This window comes from Salvelinus alpinus, chromosome 7 (assembly GCF_045679555.1).
Source record: "Salvelinus alpinus chromosome 7, SLU_Salpinus.1, whole genome shotgun sequence".
Taxonomy (NCBI): Eukaryota; Metazoa; Chordata; class Actinopteri; order Salmoniformes; family Salmonidae; genus Salvelinus; species Salvelinus alpinus.
In genome coordinates, this window is record NC_092092.1 from 11,673,964 (window position 1) to 11,688,914 (window position 14,951).

At 43.1% G+C, this 14,951-nt stretch overlaps 1 protein-coding gene across 3 annotated transcripts in view; it reads left to right on the forward strand.

Moving 5' to 3' along the window:
- The first annotated feature begins 1,121 nt into the window (after positions 1 to 1,121).
- The window catches only part of mlip (muscular LMNA-interacting protein), a 42,881-nt gene continuing 29,051 nt past the window's right edge, over positions 1,122 to 14,951 (forward strand). The window contains exons 1-2 of one of the 3 annotated variants that reach the window (XM_071409140.1): positions 1,122 to 1,222; positions 13,909 to 14,034. The gene's annotated coding sequence lies outside the window, so the exon portion shown is untranslated. Of the gene's footprint in view, positions 1,223 to 13,540; positions 13,664 to 13,908; positions 14,035 to 14,951 lie in introns of those variants that run through there. The other 2 variants (XM_071409141.1, XM_071409138.1) reach the window with 2 other exon arrangements.

The following is a 14,951-nucleotide window of genomic DNA, read 5'->3' on the forward strand; positions in this document are numbered from 1 at the left end:
CAGCACGAAATCCAAAACTACACAGCACAGGTACTCACACAACCAACGGACATTGGAACAATAATCGACAGGCAATGGGGAACAAAGGGCAGATTTATACAATTACTAATCAAATGGGAATAGGGACCAGGTGTGCGTAATTACAGTTCCGGAGGGATCCGTTACAGAAACGCGCCATTTTCACATATGTTGATGTTGGGGTGATGCTGGAGATGATGTTAAGAGTGAGCATTTCATTGGGTGTCAGAAATTAAATACATTAATTACTTTTCTTTAATTGAATGGAATTCAATTGCTTGTGAATTTCATTAGCCTGACTGTTGTTCATGACTTTCCTTTAAATTAAAGTAGTAGGTTCAGAATTCCTCTCTCAGCTGTGAACATTTGAGGCTACAGATCAGGAAGAATTGGTAGAACAATATTCGTACACCTGTCAGCATGTGTCTACAGTAAGAGATATTGATTCAAACCAGATGGAACAATTTGTGCTGTAAAGAACTATACTTAGTGAAGGCATGTTCACTAGTAGATGCTGAATTGCGCTTTGAGAGAAACATGTCTCAAAAGTCCAAAAAGGTGATTGCCTTTACTTCTGCCTCACTTGAATATTGAATAGATCTTTATTGAGTTGTGCCTCCCATACCACAGTCTGCATGCCTGGGACAGCCAGTTTCTACCTAGCAAAGATGCTGTATAGAAAGTAATTTATCTTTATGTTGTGGTCAGCATCACGTGTTGGGAGCTCAGCATTCTAATGTGTTTGGTCCATGTAATGTCTTACTATGTCACATCATAACTTTATGGGACCCTAAATGGAATGTCAACCAATGGTCTCCGTGGCATTGAGAGGTAATCGAAATGTCTAGTGTGCTACCTTGCACACCAGATCACAGAGACGTTTTCTCTAAAATAGGAAAGCTTATTCTTGACGAAGAAAGTGATTGTCTAGAGTGCGTACAAACCCTATATCCACCATGTTATGACAGACAGACTGGTCTCAGCAGCGTATTTACGGAGCAGCTGGCAGATGGTTATATTTGTATATTTACTTTTGAAGGGTGGGCAGTGTTTGGATGTAATTAAACTCTTGACGAAGTGACACACCCACTTGTTTATGTTCTAGCCTCAATGGAGATGCCAAATCCCCTGAAACTAGAAATTGCTTAGCGGTCCATAATGTAGATCTACAATTCTGGGTTAAATAATCTCCAAGCAATTCCATGTAAGTACACTTTTCTCTGTGGTCTTGATCTTGAAATGTTTAGAGTAAAGTGAACATCCAGTCAATAGTGGGTGTATGTGTGACTGTATCTATAACGGGCACCAACAGGGGTGGTCTGTTTCTGGGAATGATCTATTACTGTTTCTTGTTGGTGTTTGGTATTGGTCAGGGTAAGTGCCATGAATTCTCTGGAGAAATACCTGTGTGAGCTCAGGTCCAGTGAAATGACTGGCAGTATTGCCCCATAGTGGGGGAAATATGATCTGCGAGGACGGTATGGCCTTGGCAATACTCCCAGCAATTAAACCTTCAAGAGGAGCCCTAACTGGCAAGTAGGAAATGCCTGCCTTAACCTTTAAATCATTTATTTACCCGCTGTTGTGACTACAGAGGAAATACAGAGACAGGGGCTAACATGTGAGAACACACAGTTAAAATAAAATGAAAGGTTCCTAGGATCAAGCATATATGCTTTTTGGCTGAGACTACTGTTTACATATTATTTGATACGATGTGAAGAGACACAAACCCCGGAACATGCATAAACACACGATAACATACACACTATAGACATTGATTTTGTGTTGTCGATATTTGGTAGGATAGTAGTGGCCTGAGGGCACACACTTAGTGTCTTGTGAAATCTGTTGTGAATGGTACAACTGCCTTAATTTTGCTGGACCACAGGAAGAGTAGCTGCTGCCTTGCTAATGGCGATCCATAATAAATACAAATACAATTCCACCTTTCTTCTTCTGGTAAAAATCCATATGCGACCTAAATGGTTGTGTTGAATCCAGACAGGAAAACGTATTTAGCCATTCTCCATATGGACCTCAATGATAAAAGTTGAGTGGATTTGATGAATGTGGTGGCAAATGTTATTGTAGTGATTCAAATTGATAAAAATGGTGGGAAATGTAACCGAACATTTAAAATGTACTTTAAATATTCCAAGGTCATGAGACAAAAGGAATCATTGAATGGTTCTTCTTTTATATGATTTACACTGTTTTACTTCATTTGGTGCTGAATTGATCAATTCAGTTGTCAATTAATCCTCCATTATCTATTTGATTCAATAATCATTTACACCCCTCACAGAACAGTTGGCCAACAACATAGGAAGAAACCCTTACCACAGAGCTAGAAATTAGATTAGGGGGCTAGACATTAGATTAGGGGGCCTATACATTAGATTAGGGGCCTAGACATTAGATTAGGGGGCTAGATATTAGATTGGGGCAGTTACTAGCCATACAAATGTGTAATTAAAGTTAGCATTCAACGTGTCTTTTTTCAATAAAAGGTCTTTATTAGTATGACTTGCAGGCATTTGGCTGAAATGATAGGTGGCAGGAGTTCTGAGAAGCTTTGTTATTGTTTCTGCTGCTGATTGCTCCTTTAAGGTTTGGGATAGGGTTAAAACCAGTGAGGCTGCTGAAGGGAGGACGGCTCATAATAATGGCTGGACAGAGTGAATGGAATGGCAACAAACACATGGAAACCATATGTTTGATGTATTTGATACCATTCCACTTATTCCCCTCCAACCATTCCCACGCACCCGTCCTCCCCAATTAAGGTGCCAACCTCCTGTGGAACAACTCAACGGTTAAATTTAGGCATTCATTCTGATTGGTTAAGTTAAAGGGTAAGGTTTAGGGTAAGGTTAAAATGATCCCTAGCACTGGGGATTAACCCCACGATCCTCGGAGCCTGCAGAGCCTTCTTGATGGTAGCCTACTTAATGGTGACAGCGCTCACCGTTGCCCCTAGTGGCAGGTATTGAAGGCATCTCTCGACGTCCTGGGGACCTGGATGAACGTTAAATATTGCATTGGATCTGGTTGAAATGGCTGATTGTGGCTTTAAACCCCTAATTTTCTCTCCCTTTCTGAAGGTGACTGAAGTGTAATCATCAAGTAATGCTACAAGTAATGGCCCCATTTAAGAGATGATAGCAACATGTCTTTTGACATCTGTATTTGCCACTCACACTCAGTTTTAAGTGCATTTGTGGAGCGAAGGCTTTTGATGGAGTAGCTGGCCTCTAGAATCTAGATTGCTGTAAGAAAAGTGAGGTAGAAAACCATGATCGTGAGCGCTACTATCAAGACCACGGCTTCTTTTCACAATCACAACCACTTTATCTTTGTTTTTAAAAGGGGAATGATTGGGCCTCCCGAGTGGCGCAGCGGTCTAAGGCACTGCATCGCAGAGCTAGAGGCGTCACTACAGACCCGGGTTTGATCCTGGGCTGTATCACAACTGCCCGTGATCGGGAGTCCCATAGGGCAGCGCATAATTGGCCCAGCGTCATCCGGGCTAGGGGAGGGTTTGGCAGGGGGCTTTACTTGGCTCATTGCGCTCTTGCAACTCCTTGAGGCGGGCCGGGCGCCTGCAGGCTGACCTCAGTCATCAGTTGAGCAGTGTTTCCTCTGACACATTGGTGCGGGCGGGTGTTAAAAAGCGTGGTTTGGCGGGTCATGTTTTGGAAGATGCATGACTCAACCTTTGCCTCCCGAGCACATTGGGGAGTTGCAGCGATGAGACAAGATTGAAAACGGGGGTAAAATATATAAAAAGGCTAATGATTGAAGTGAGGTTCAATATGTGGTACACAATATATAGTACAGCAAAACGTAAACACAATGCTGAGAACTTTTTCTGGGGGGGTGGACCCTAAGCAAAATGTTGTTTGACGCAGAGAGAAGAAAAATATGAATTTCCAGAAATTCTACACATTTTGCCATGGGGTGCAGAGAAAAGATTGCAGTTTTAAAGCAAGTTTGCTGCAATTCTACACATTTTGCCATGTGGTGGAGAGAAAATTTTGCAATTTTATAACTAATTTCATGCAATTCTACTCATGTTACCATGGGGTGGACAGAAAAAGTAGCAGTTTTACAGCAAATTTTACTGCTATTCCACACATTTTGTCAAAGGGTGGAGAGATTTTCTTTGCAGTTTTAAAGCGAATTTCCTGCAATTCTACACATTTAACCATGATATACTGTATGCCATGTTAATATGATATCTGAGTGAGAGTGACTAACAAAATCAATGGGGGTCCCGTGGAGGTCAGGGCCCCTGGGCACGTGCCCTTCATGCCCGGTCGATAATTCAACCATGATTACTACAAGTTTAGATAGCTGGCTAGACTAACTTATCAATCTAAAAAGATTTAGCTGACATGGGCTAATTGAGTGACTGTCAGGGACTACTAATGCACAACCAAATTTCGAAATTTCACCTTGTGTATTGTTGTGTCTTTGGCATCATTAAAACTGAAGACTTATTTATCAAATAACTCTCTGTAATTATTATTATGCGATTAAACTGATTAATCATGTAACTGTAATTAACTAGGAAGTCGGGGCACCAAGGAAAATATTCAGATTACAAAGTTATAATTTTCCTAATATAACTTTCAGATATTTTAATATCTGATCAATTAGTCTTCGAATTAATGAATTATTATTTACCTCACGTTAGTCTCATTCAAAACGTTGTAAATTGTTGGTTATCTGCACAAACCCAGTCTTCACTATGAGTCATCCATACATCAATTGTCTTAAAATCATTTATTTACTAACAAAGTAATTCACAGAAATGCATAACACAAACAAACAAAGTAGATATGGTTACAAAGAAATGATAGAGGAATGTGCCCTAGTGGGCTAAACCGGCATAGCGGCTTGTTAGACAAAAGGGGAGTGGGGATCAGCTGAGAAGGCACTACAGAGTTGATAATTATAACAATTGAAATGCTAATCCTTTGCACATGAACGCTCACTCATTCGGGAATAATTGCAATCAATATATATATTTACGCTCAGTGTGTCGTCGGGATCTCTGTGGAAAAGTTTGTTTCTGTTGGAGAGTTTGTCCGCTCTCTCTCTCTCTGTCGTGGTTAGAATGGATAGTTCAGAGTGACATTCATTCATATCGTTATAGAATAGATGTTTCGGCGGTTGTCGGTCTTCGCGTTCAATGATACCGAATTCCTAGCTGCAGGCTAGTAATTAATATCAAAGACGTGTTCTTATTCTGTCGGTATCGATAGTCTAAGAGTTTAACCACGTGGGATGGTTAAAAGATTCAGCAATCTACTCAAACCCTTATTTCCCTCTGTGATAGAGGTACTGGTCTGGTCTCAAACCTTGGCCCTCTCGTTATCGAGGTAAGCTGGTCTGCAACCTTTAGCCATCTCGTAATTGAGGTAAGCTCGGTCTGGTCTCAAACCTTAGCTCTCTCGTTATCGAGGTAAGCTGGTCTGGTGATAGAAAACCCGGGTGGGGGTTTTATTCAGAAGAGCAGAAAAGTGCCTGCCCCATGACGCCACACCATAACTGTGCTCATGGGCGGTCCTCTGATTTAGATAAACTCTAAAGGGAATTGGAGTTTCCTTCATTAAACAGTCCAAAATCGCATTACACAATTTCACAAACAGTTCCATCCTCACTCATTCATTTTATACAACAATTAGATGTAATCCTCATAACTGAGGCTATTTTATAAACAGCGTTATGGTAATGTGGCCATATTGTCTCTCATGAGTTTCACAAAATTGTACCAAACAGACCAGTTCGTAGCTGGATTCTTCACCAATCTTTTATACCTTCTCCAGAACATAAATGTCGTTCGGTTCACCAGTTCTGTGAGGTGGAAGAAATTCCTTTGTTCTCTCTATGAAACTCACTCTCTCTCTATACTGTGGCCATGAGGAGATAATCTCCTCCAGGAATTTACGACCTGTAGTCGCAGCAGCATGAGTGTAGGAGACAGAGAGAGGGGGATCGTGCTCACTGTACCCAAAGAGGGCAACGTCATGACAGTATTCTACTGTTCTAACTCTCAACAGTAAGTTCAGACCCCAACTGAGTTCCTAAAACTCTGTTTTTTGAGGGGATCAGTGGCCCCCTAGCAACCGTGAGCCCTAAGCGACCACTTATGTTGCTTTATGTGCAGGGCCAGCCCTGATACTATACTATCACATCACAAGAAAACAGACAACAGTTACCACATGTTCCTCACACCCTGTTCACAGCTAAGATCATAGTCACAGAAAGTAGTGGTACTGAGGGTGCTGCAGCACACCCTGATAAATCACAATTAACAAATAATGAATACAAATAAATTAGTGGACTAGGCCTTTATTATTCCTGTATGAGCGGAGAAAAATACTTGTCAGCAGAGCGGGGGAGAAAAACGCCCCCGTAGACAACATCCCCACCCCAAAACATCTTCCTGCGGCCATGGCTAAGATTACTTTCAATGAGCAATAATGCCCACTTGCATTGTCGTATTGTATACAGTGACCTCTCAATGGCTACAAACCTTATGTTGCTGTACCATAATCAATAATAGCAATAGTCAAATACAGTACAGGCTTATACTGTATAGTATTAATCCATTATTTGGCAAGCACAAAAACAACATTCACACTCAATTTGAACCAGTTATAGTTGTTAATGAATGATTTATAAAGTACATGTTAATCATTATTGTCTAAACTATCTATAAACCCTGTACTCTGCAGACGTTTCAGATGCAATATCAGACAAAGGATAGTGGCATGGGCAAGGCGGCAATGGGTGATTACTGGGCTGGTCAACACTGATCCTTGCTGTCCCCAGGCCACCTGGCCTTGCTGCTGTCCCAGTTTCAACTGTTCTGCCTGCGGTTATGGAACCCCTACCTGTCCCAGACCTGCTGTTTTCAACTCTTAATTATCGGCTATGAAAAGCCAACTGACATTTATTCCTGATTATTATTTGACCATGCTTGTCATTTATGAACATTTTGAACATCTTGGCCATGTTCTGTTATAATCTCCACCCGGCACAGCCAGAAGAGGACTGGCCACCCTTCATAGCCTGGTTCCTCTCTAGGTTTCTTCCTAGGTTTTGGCCTTTCTAGGGAGTTTTTCCTAGCCACCGTGCTTCTACACCTGCATTGCTTGCTGTTTGGGGTTTTAGGCTGGGTTTCTGTACAGCACTTCGAGATATTAGCTATATAAAATAAACTTGATTGATTGATTGATTGATTGAACCCCAGCTACAGTACCCTGATTTATCCTGTACCTCTTCTCCCTTTTGAAGTGGAAGGGCATTCTGAGCTGCCGTGTGATTCACTCAAACAGTCTTACAGCAAACAAGACCTCCCCCTCCCCCAGGTATGAAAAACACAAATTCCCCTCACCTCAATGTTTTGACATGCTGACATGAATTGACCAGGTGGATGAGTTCTTTCAAAGAATTCACACATTTTAACCTTCAAATTGTTACACAGCACCCTCTAGATTGGGAGTAATTAGCACTGTGACTACCAACCCTTGAGACAACCAACCCTTGAGACAACCAACCCTTGAGGCAACCAACCCTTGAGACAACCAACCCTTGAGGCAACCAACCCTTGAGACAACCAACCCTTGAGAAAAACAACCCCTGAGACAACCAACCTCTGAGACAACCAACCCTTGAGACAACCAACCTCTGAGACAACCAACCCTTGAGACAACCAACCCTTGAGAAAAACAACCCCTGAGACAACCAACCTCTGAGACAACCAACCCTTGAGACAACCAACCCGTCTCCCATACCAATCGACTTCTGTGAAAATGTGTCTCCTCTTATCTCCAAGGGAGCAGATTCATTTTTCTCAGTTATAACATTGCATGAATTATTCAGGGTAGGAATACGATTTTTCCAACTCTCGTATTTTGGGATTATCTCTTTGTTTGTTCATGGTGTCTGGCTAATCCACTTTTGGTGTGGGTATAAAATGTCTTGCTGTGCATAATTAACAAAATTCATATCTAAAAGGACCTAGAAGCATTTACTGTATGCATCATGATATGAAAGTTATGGTCTGTCAGTCATGATATATTGTGTCACTAATTGCTGTCAGCCTACTCTGTTTTCCATTATTTATAAGGACAGCTGGTGAGAGTGGACATTTCAAAGGCTGCTGATTGCACTCTTGTTTATTTTTTCAGAGTAAATCGCAATTCAAATGGATTTATAACGGCATTTTGTTTTGGGGAGTATTTCTTGTGGAACTTATGAAAGCTTGGGAATGGGCAAGCAGTTTAGATGTTAACTGAGGTTGTTATTCAATCATTTGCAGTGTATTTTCAGAAAGCATGTTTAATTTCCACAGCTGCTGTACCAATTAGCTACCCTGTGGTGCAGCGGTCTAAGGCACTGCATCTCAGTGCAAGAGGCGTCACCACAGACCCTGGTTTGAATCCAGGCTGTATAACATCTGGCCGTGATTGGGAGTCCCACAATTGGCCCAGCGTCGTCCGGATTTGGCTGGAATAGGCCGTCATTGTAAATAAGAATTAGTTATTAACTGACTTGCCTAGTTAAAGGTTAAATACAAAATAATAATAATAATAATGAAAATCAAACACAATTCTGAAAGCACTACAGATGTAGGATCTTCATTTGAGCCAGTGTGCTAAGGCAGGACAATAGTCCTGCAGCAGCAGTAAATGTTCATTATTATAATTAATGGATATTTTTGTAGGGGTTGATACAATTTTCGTAAGGTAAAATCAAGTCTAAAATTTTTAAGTGGAAACTTCAGATGTGTCAAGTGACATAATAAAAACATCCCCATCAAAATCCCTCAGTTTAAACTTCAAATACACTGCAATTTTTTAATTTCCTGCATTTCAGGGAAGTTATTCTATAACAGGGTGATCAAATTAAGATCTTACATCTGTATCACTTTTTCAAACTATGTTTGATTTTCATCAATCAAACAAAATTCTGAAAACAATAACTGGAAACCAAATCCAGATCCAAATCTAAAACCAAATCCAGATCAACCAATCAACCATTGATTTAATACCTGTAGCCTTGTGTTTTTGTTGCTGTAATTTAACACTCATACTTCAATGTCTTGGAGCAGTAGAGAAGGGAAAACAATGGAACGATCTGAAGTATAAATTCCGTGTTTGTGGGGTTTCCACTAGTTACCACAGCCACAAAGTAAATGTTGGCTATAATATCGTAAAAATGGATGAAGAAAAAATAATGTGCTTTTCGGTCTTAATTTAATGTTAGGGTTAGGAATAACGTTAGCAGTGTGGTTACGGTTATGGTTAGGTTTAAAATCACATTTTAAGAAGAGAAATTGTATGCGTTTATGACTTTGTGGCTGTGGTAACTAGTGACAATCTTTGTTGAAGTCTTTTCTCTCAAGTTAGCTCTGGTCTCATGATAAACCCAGCGTCACTACGCAATGGAGAAGATACGAGAGCATGAAATCAACAAGGCTATTTCTGTCTAGCGACATTAAATCGAGGACAAAACCTGAGCTGCCTGCCTACATTTACAGTGACTGTCAGTTCAGCTGTTGGCTCAACAAGAGAACACTCCAGTGATCCCAACATACCTCATGCAGTTAACTGGAAGTTTGCAAAAACGTATTTTGTCAGCAGTTACATGTAGCATAGTAAAATACAAAGTTGTGTCGATTCTGAAAAATTGCTAATTGCAACCAGGCTGCAATTAAAGGGACATTTAACCCTTTTTCAATTTCATATTCATCTCTAGCACCACTCCAACATTGCAAATTGCACGTTAAAAGTAAAAAAGATAGAAGATAAGTGTTTCATCAACCAATTAGTGGGCAACGCCTACTCATAATTGGTTTAAATCACATGATGCACACCGATGATGTCATTTGAAACATTTATCTTTTTACTACAAAACAGAAACGCGCCATTTTCGCAAATGTTGATGTTGGGTGTTGTGCTGGAGATTTTGAATATGAAGTAGAAAAATGTTGACATTTCTCTTTAAGTGTCACTATATTGCACTCCTAATCTCTGGTGGACAGATCTACCTAAACATAACTGGTACTGTCACGCCCTGACCTTAGAGAGCCTTTTATTTCTCTATTTGGTTAGGTCAGGGTGTGATTTGGGTGGGCATTCTAGTTTGTCTATTTCTTTGTTGGCCGGGTATGGTTCCCAATCAGAGGCAGCTGTCTATCGTTGTCTCTGATTGGGGATCGTACTTAGGCAGCCCTTTTTCCCTCCTTCAGTTGTGGGATCTTGTTTGTGTGTAGTTGCTTTCTGCATGGCATATAGCTTCACGTCGTTTTCTTATTTTGTTGTTTTTCGGTGTCATTTTGAATAAAGAAAAAATGTATGCCTACCACGCTGCACCTTGGTCTCATTCTAACGACGAGCGTAACAGAAGATCCAACCACCAAAGGACCAAGCAGCGTGGCCAGGAGGAGCAGACGTCCTGGACATGGGAGGATATATTAGACGGTAAAGGATCCTGGACGTGGGAGGAGATCCACGCTGGAAAGGATCGCCTTCCATGGGAGCATGTGGAGGCAGCGAGAGAGGAACGGCGACGAAACCAGGAATCAAGGACACGACGCAACCACGAGAGGCAGCCCCCAAATATTTTTGGTTGGCGGAGCCAGGTTTCAGACCAGAGCCAACTCCCCGCACTCGCTTTAAGGAGCGTGTGACCGTTCAGGCACCATGTTTTGCGGAGATACACAATGTGTCTCCAGTGCGCATCCACAGCCCGGTGCGTTCTGTGCCAGCTCCTCGCACTTGCCGTGCGAAAGTGAGCATACAGCCAGGACGGGTTGTGCCGGGTCAGCGCTCCTGGTCTCCAGTATGCCTCCTCGGTCCAGAATATCCTGCGCCGGCTCTACGCACTGGGTCGCCAGTGCGCCTTCACAGCCCAGTGCGTCCTGTGCCAGCGCCCCGCACTTGCTGGGCTAAAGTGAGCATCCAGCCAGGATGGGTTGTGCCAGCGCTACACTCCAGACCTCCAGTGCGCCTCCATGGTCCAGTATATCCTGTGCCAGCTCCTTGCACCCGGCCTCCAGTGTGTGTCTCCAGCCTAGTACGTCCTGTGCCTGCTCCACGCACAAAGCCTCCAGTGATGATCCATGGCCCGACGCCTCCAGTGACGATCCATGGCCCGAAGCCTCCAGTGACGATCCATGGCCCGAAGCCTCCAGTGACAATCCAAGGCCCGAAGCCTCCAGTGACGATCCACGGCCCGAAGCCTCCAGTGACGATCCACGGCCCGAAGCCTCCAGTGGCGGTCCACGGCCCGAAGCCTGCAGTGGCGGTCCACGGCCCGAAGCCTGCAGTGACGGTCCACGGCACGGAACCTGCTGAGACGGTCCGCGGTCCTGAACCTCCTGAGACGGTCCGCGGTCCTGAACATCCTGAGACGATCCGCGGTCCTGAACCTCCAGCGACGATCCGCGGTCCTGAACCTCCAGCGACGGTCCGCGGTCCGGAACCTCCAGCGACGGTCCGCGGTCCGGAACCTCCAGCGACGGTCCGCGGTCCGGAACCTCCAGCGACGGTCCGCGGTCCGGAACCTCCAGCGACGGTCCGCGGTCCGGAACCTCCAGCGACGGTCCGCGGTCCGGAACCTCCAACGACGGTCCGCGGTCCGGAACCTCCAGCGACGGTCCGCGGTCCGGAACCTCCAGCGACGGTCCGCGGTCCGGAACCTCCAACGACGGTCCGCGGTCCGGAACCTCCAGCGACGGTCCGCGGTCCGGAACCTCCAGCGACGGTCCGCGGTCCAGAGCGTCCAACGACGGTCCGCGGTCCAGAGCGTCCAGCGGCGGTCCGCGGTCCAGAGCGTCCAGCGGCGGTCCGCGGTCCAGCGTCTCCAGCGGTGGGCCGCAGTCCAGCGTCTCCAGCGGTGGGCCGCAGTCCAGCGTCTCCAGCGGTGGTCCGCAGTCCAGCGTCTCCAGCGGTGGTCCGCAGTCCAGCGTCTCCAGCGGCGGTCCACGGTCCGGTTCCACGGAAGCGGAGGGATCAGCGTGCGGAGCGGGGGCTACGTCCCGAACCGGCGCCGCCACCGAGGATAGATGGCCACCCGGATCCTCCCCTATAGAGTCAGGTTTTGCGGCCGGAGTCCACATCTTTGGGGGGGGGGGGGGTGGGTACTGTCACGCCCTGACCTTAGAGAGCCTTTTATTTCTCTATTTGGTTAGGTCAGGGTGTGATTTGGGTGGGCATTCTAGTTTGTCTATTTCTTTGTTGGCCGGGTATGGTTCCCAATCAGAGGCAGCTGTCTATCGTTGTCTCTGATTGGGGATCATACTTAGGCAACCCTTTTTCCCACCTTCAGTTGTGGGATCCTGTTTGTGTGTAGTTGCTTTCTGCTTTACGGTCGTTTTCTTATTTTGTTGTTTTTCGGTGTCATTTTGAATAAAGAAAAAATGTATGCCTACCACGCTGCACCTTGGTCTCATTCTAACGACGTGCGTAACAGGTACAGTAGAATATGTCGGGAAGGAATGGGACGCATGGGCCAACGAGCAGTATTAGTTCCGGTGTTTGGGTTTTTCGTTATTTGGACAAATCACGGTTTCGCAGGTGTTAACATCTTTTGGATTTCAGAAGGGGAGGGGAAATTCGTCCCGGGATCTTGCAAAGAGTGAGGTTCCGCAACTCAATCCGGTTCCGCTCCTTGTTCTAGCATCTCTTCTCTTAACACGTATGGACCCAGAACTTAATCAAGCAGCTGATCAATTACGCAAGGCTTTAGTTCTGGTTTAACCAACATTATGACACTCCCAATAAGCAAGTTAGTAGCATGGCATCACTGTGCTAGCTAAAGAAACAACCGTTGATTGCAGTGGCAGTTATTTTTACCGGCATGATCCATCTCTCTAAACTGGTAGTAAGGGATTCTAAACATTTACTTTATGTTCATTTCCTCAGGACTTTTCAATCCTATTTACAAAGTATGGTCCAATACAAGCACGACTCTTCAATATTGAACAGTCATAGTCTTGGTTGTTGTAATAAATACTGTAGTTTACATATACGAGCAGGTTGACGAAGCAGAACTGAGCGATTTCCATTAGATGAGCCAGCTGAAAAGTCAAAATTGGCTATTATTGTAAAAATTCATGAAACAAGATTAATGATGAAAAATGCTAACCTGTCACATACTTCCTCATCATTGTGTAAACTTTTGTGGAGTTAAGGTGTAAGTTAACAGATTCATTGGAATATTAATAGGGAGACCCACAGAATGTATATTAATTTATTTCAGTAGTATATACAGAATGTATGTTAATTTATTTCAAGTAGTTAGATAATATTGATAATACAAAACATGTTTTCTTTCCAAATGGAGGAGGGGAAAAACGCACTTGTCTGCCTATATTCTTTGTCTCCTGCTCAGTCAGCCAACAATCATTAACTGTGAGCTCTTAAAATGTGAACAGGGCCGGACTCATTTCTCCCTCCTACGTGTACATATTCATGTAGTCTGAATTGAGCTTCTGTTCTGACACATTCCATTTTGAGTACTACATCCCAAAACGAATTTGGAAAAACACTGCATGATTCTCTTGAGCAGCTTTGGGCTTATTTCATGCAACTCTGACCAGAATAACTAAAGCAAGCAGAAGGTAAACCACATCTCAGGGCTTCTTTACTCTCTTGCAACATCCTTTTAAATGGTAGAAATACATACTTTATAAGTAGAAATATTCACAATATGTGTATCACTAGCGTGCGACAGTTCTTCAGCAATGTAGTTTAATTACAAACTCAGATCATGTGATTTGAATTGTTTTTTAATGTGAAGATCACAGACATAAGATGATAAGAACATGTGTAACCATCAAACAATTTGTTCCTTTCTTATTTACAGGCCTCAGAAGAAGTGTCATCCAAGCTTCTTTTTTATACATTTGTGCCGGTGCTGAAGACATTGCCAATTAAAATCACTCTCACAGAGGCTGCGAAAACAGGACTACTCACAGGCAAACCAAATAAGGTACTTGCCACCAACTTCAATCAGCCACTTTTGTGTGGTCTCAATTCTTACACTGTAAAATAAAAATATGTTGATTCAACATAAAATTGTAAGGGAACCAGCTGCATCAGAATTGTGCATTTTCAACTGGTTGCCTTACAATTGTATGTTGAATAAACATATTTTTTATTGTATTTTTTACAGTGTATGCATGAATACATGAATTTTTTTAAATTTCAGATAATATTCCTGTCAAAACATTATTAACAACGCACCAACTGAACAGGATGAGATGATATCTCTTCATCGATACAGCTATTTCAAATGTCATACGCTCATCAGATGAGAAAGAAATAGAAAATATGTTTGACCAATCCATGTTTGCGTCCATTTCCACAGTCTCAAACTTTGACTGTAGCTTTTGTTGTTTTTCAATGCACCTGATTAGGAAATGATAATGTTATATAACATTAGTTGTCAAATAGTCACTGTTGATATGGGAATCAGTTTTTCATTGAGCGAATATTTCACACAACGCCTATGGGATTTTCAATGCGCTTCAATTCAAGCACTCAGTTAGCGAATCCATTTAGTTAAGGCAACCATGAAGCAAGTCTGTTGACTCTGTAGTGTAGAAAAAGACTGCATTATCACATGGACATAATTGCATCAGGCTTGTAGTACATGAGGTGTGGTTGTGAATAATATCCAGAGAGACTGGCTCAATAGGTTACCATAGATACAAATGTGAAGAGTTCAAACACTCCAGGCCTTTTTTCTTTACCATGGTAACATACAGAACACAGGAGAAACCAAATCTGCAAGTTATTTATTTAAAGTCAATCTTCGGTTTCCTTTCCTGTTGAATATGAAGGTCTGAGTTATGCACATGGATCTCTAAGAGTCTGTTGTTCAGAAAACCATCAGATGTCACAAGG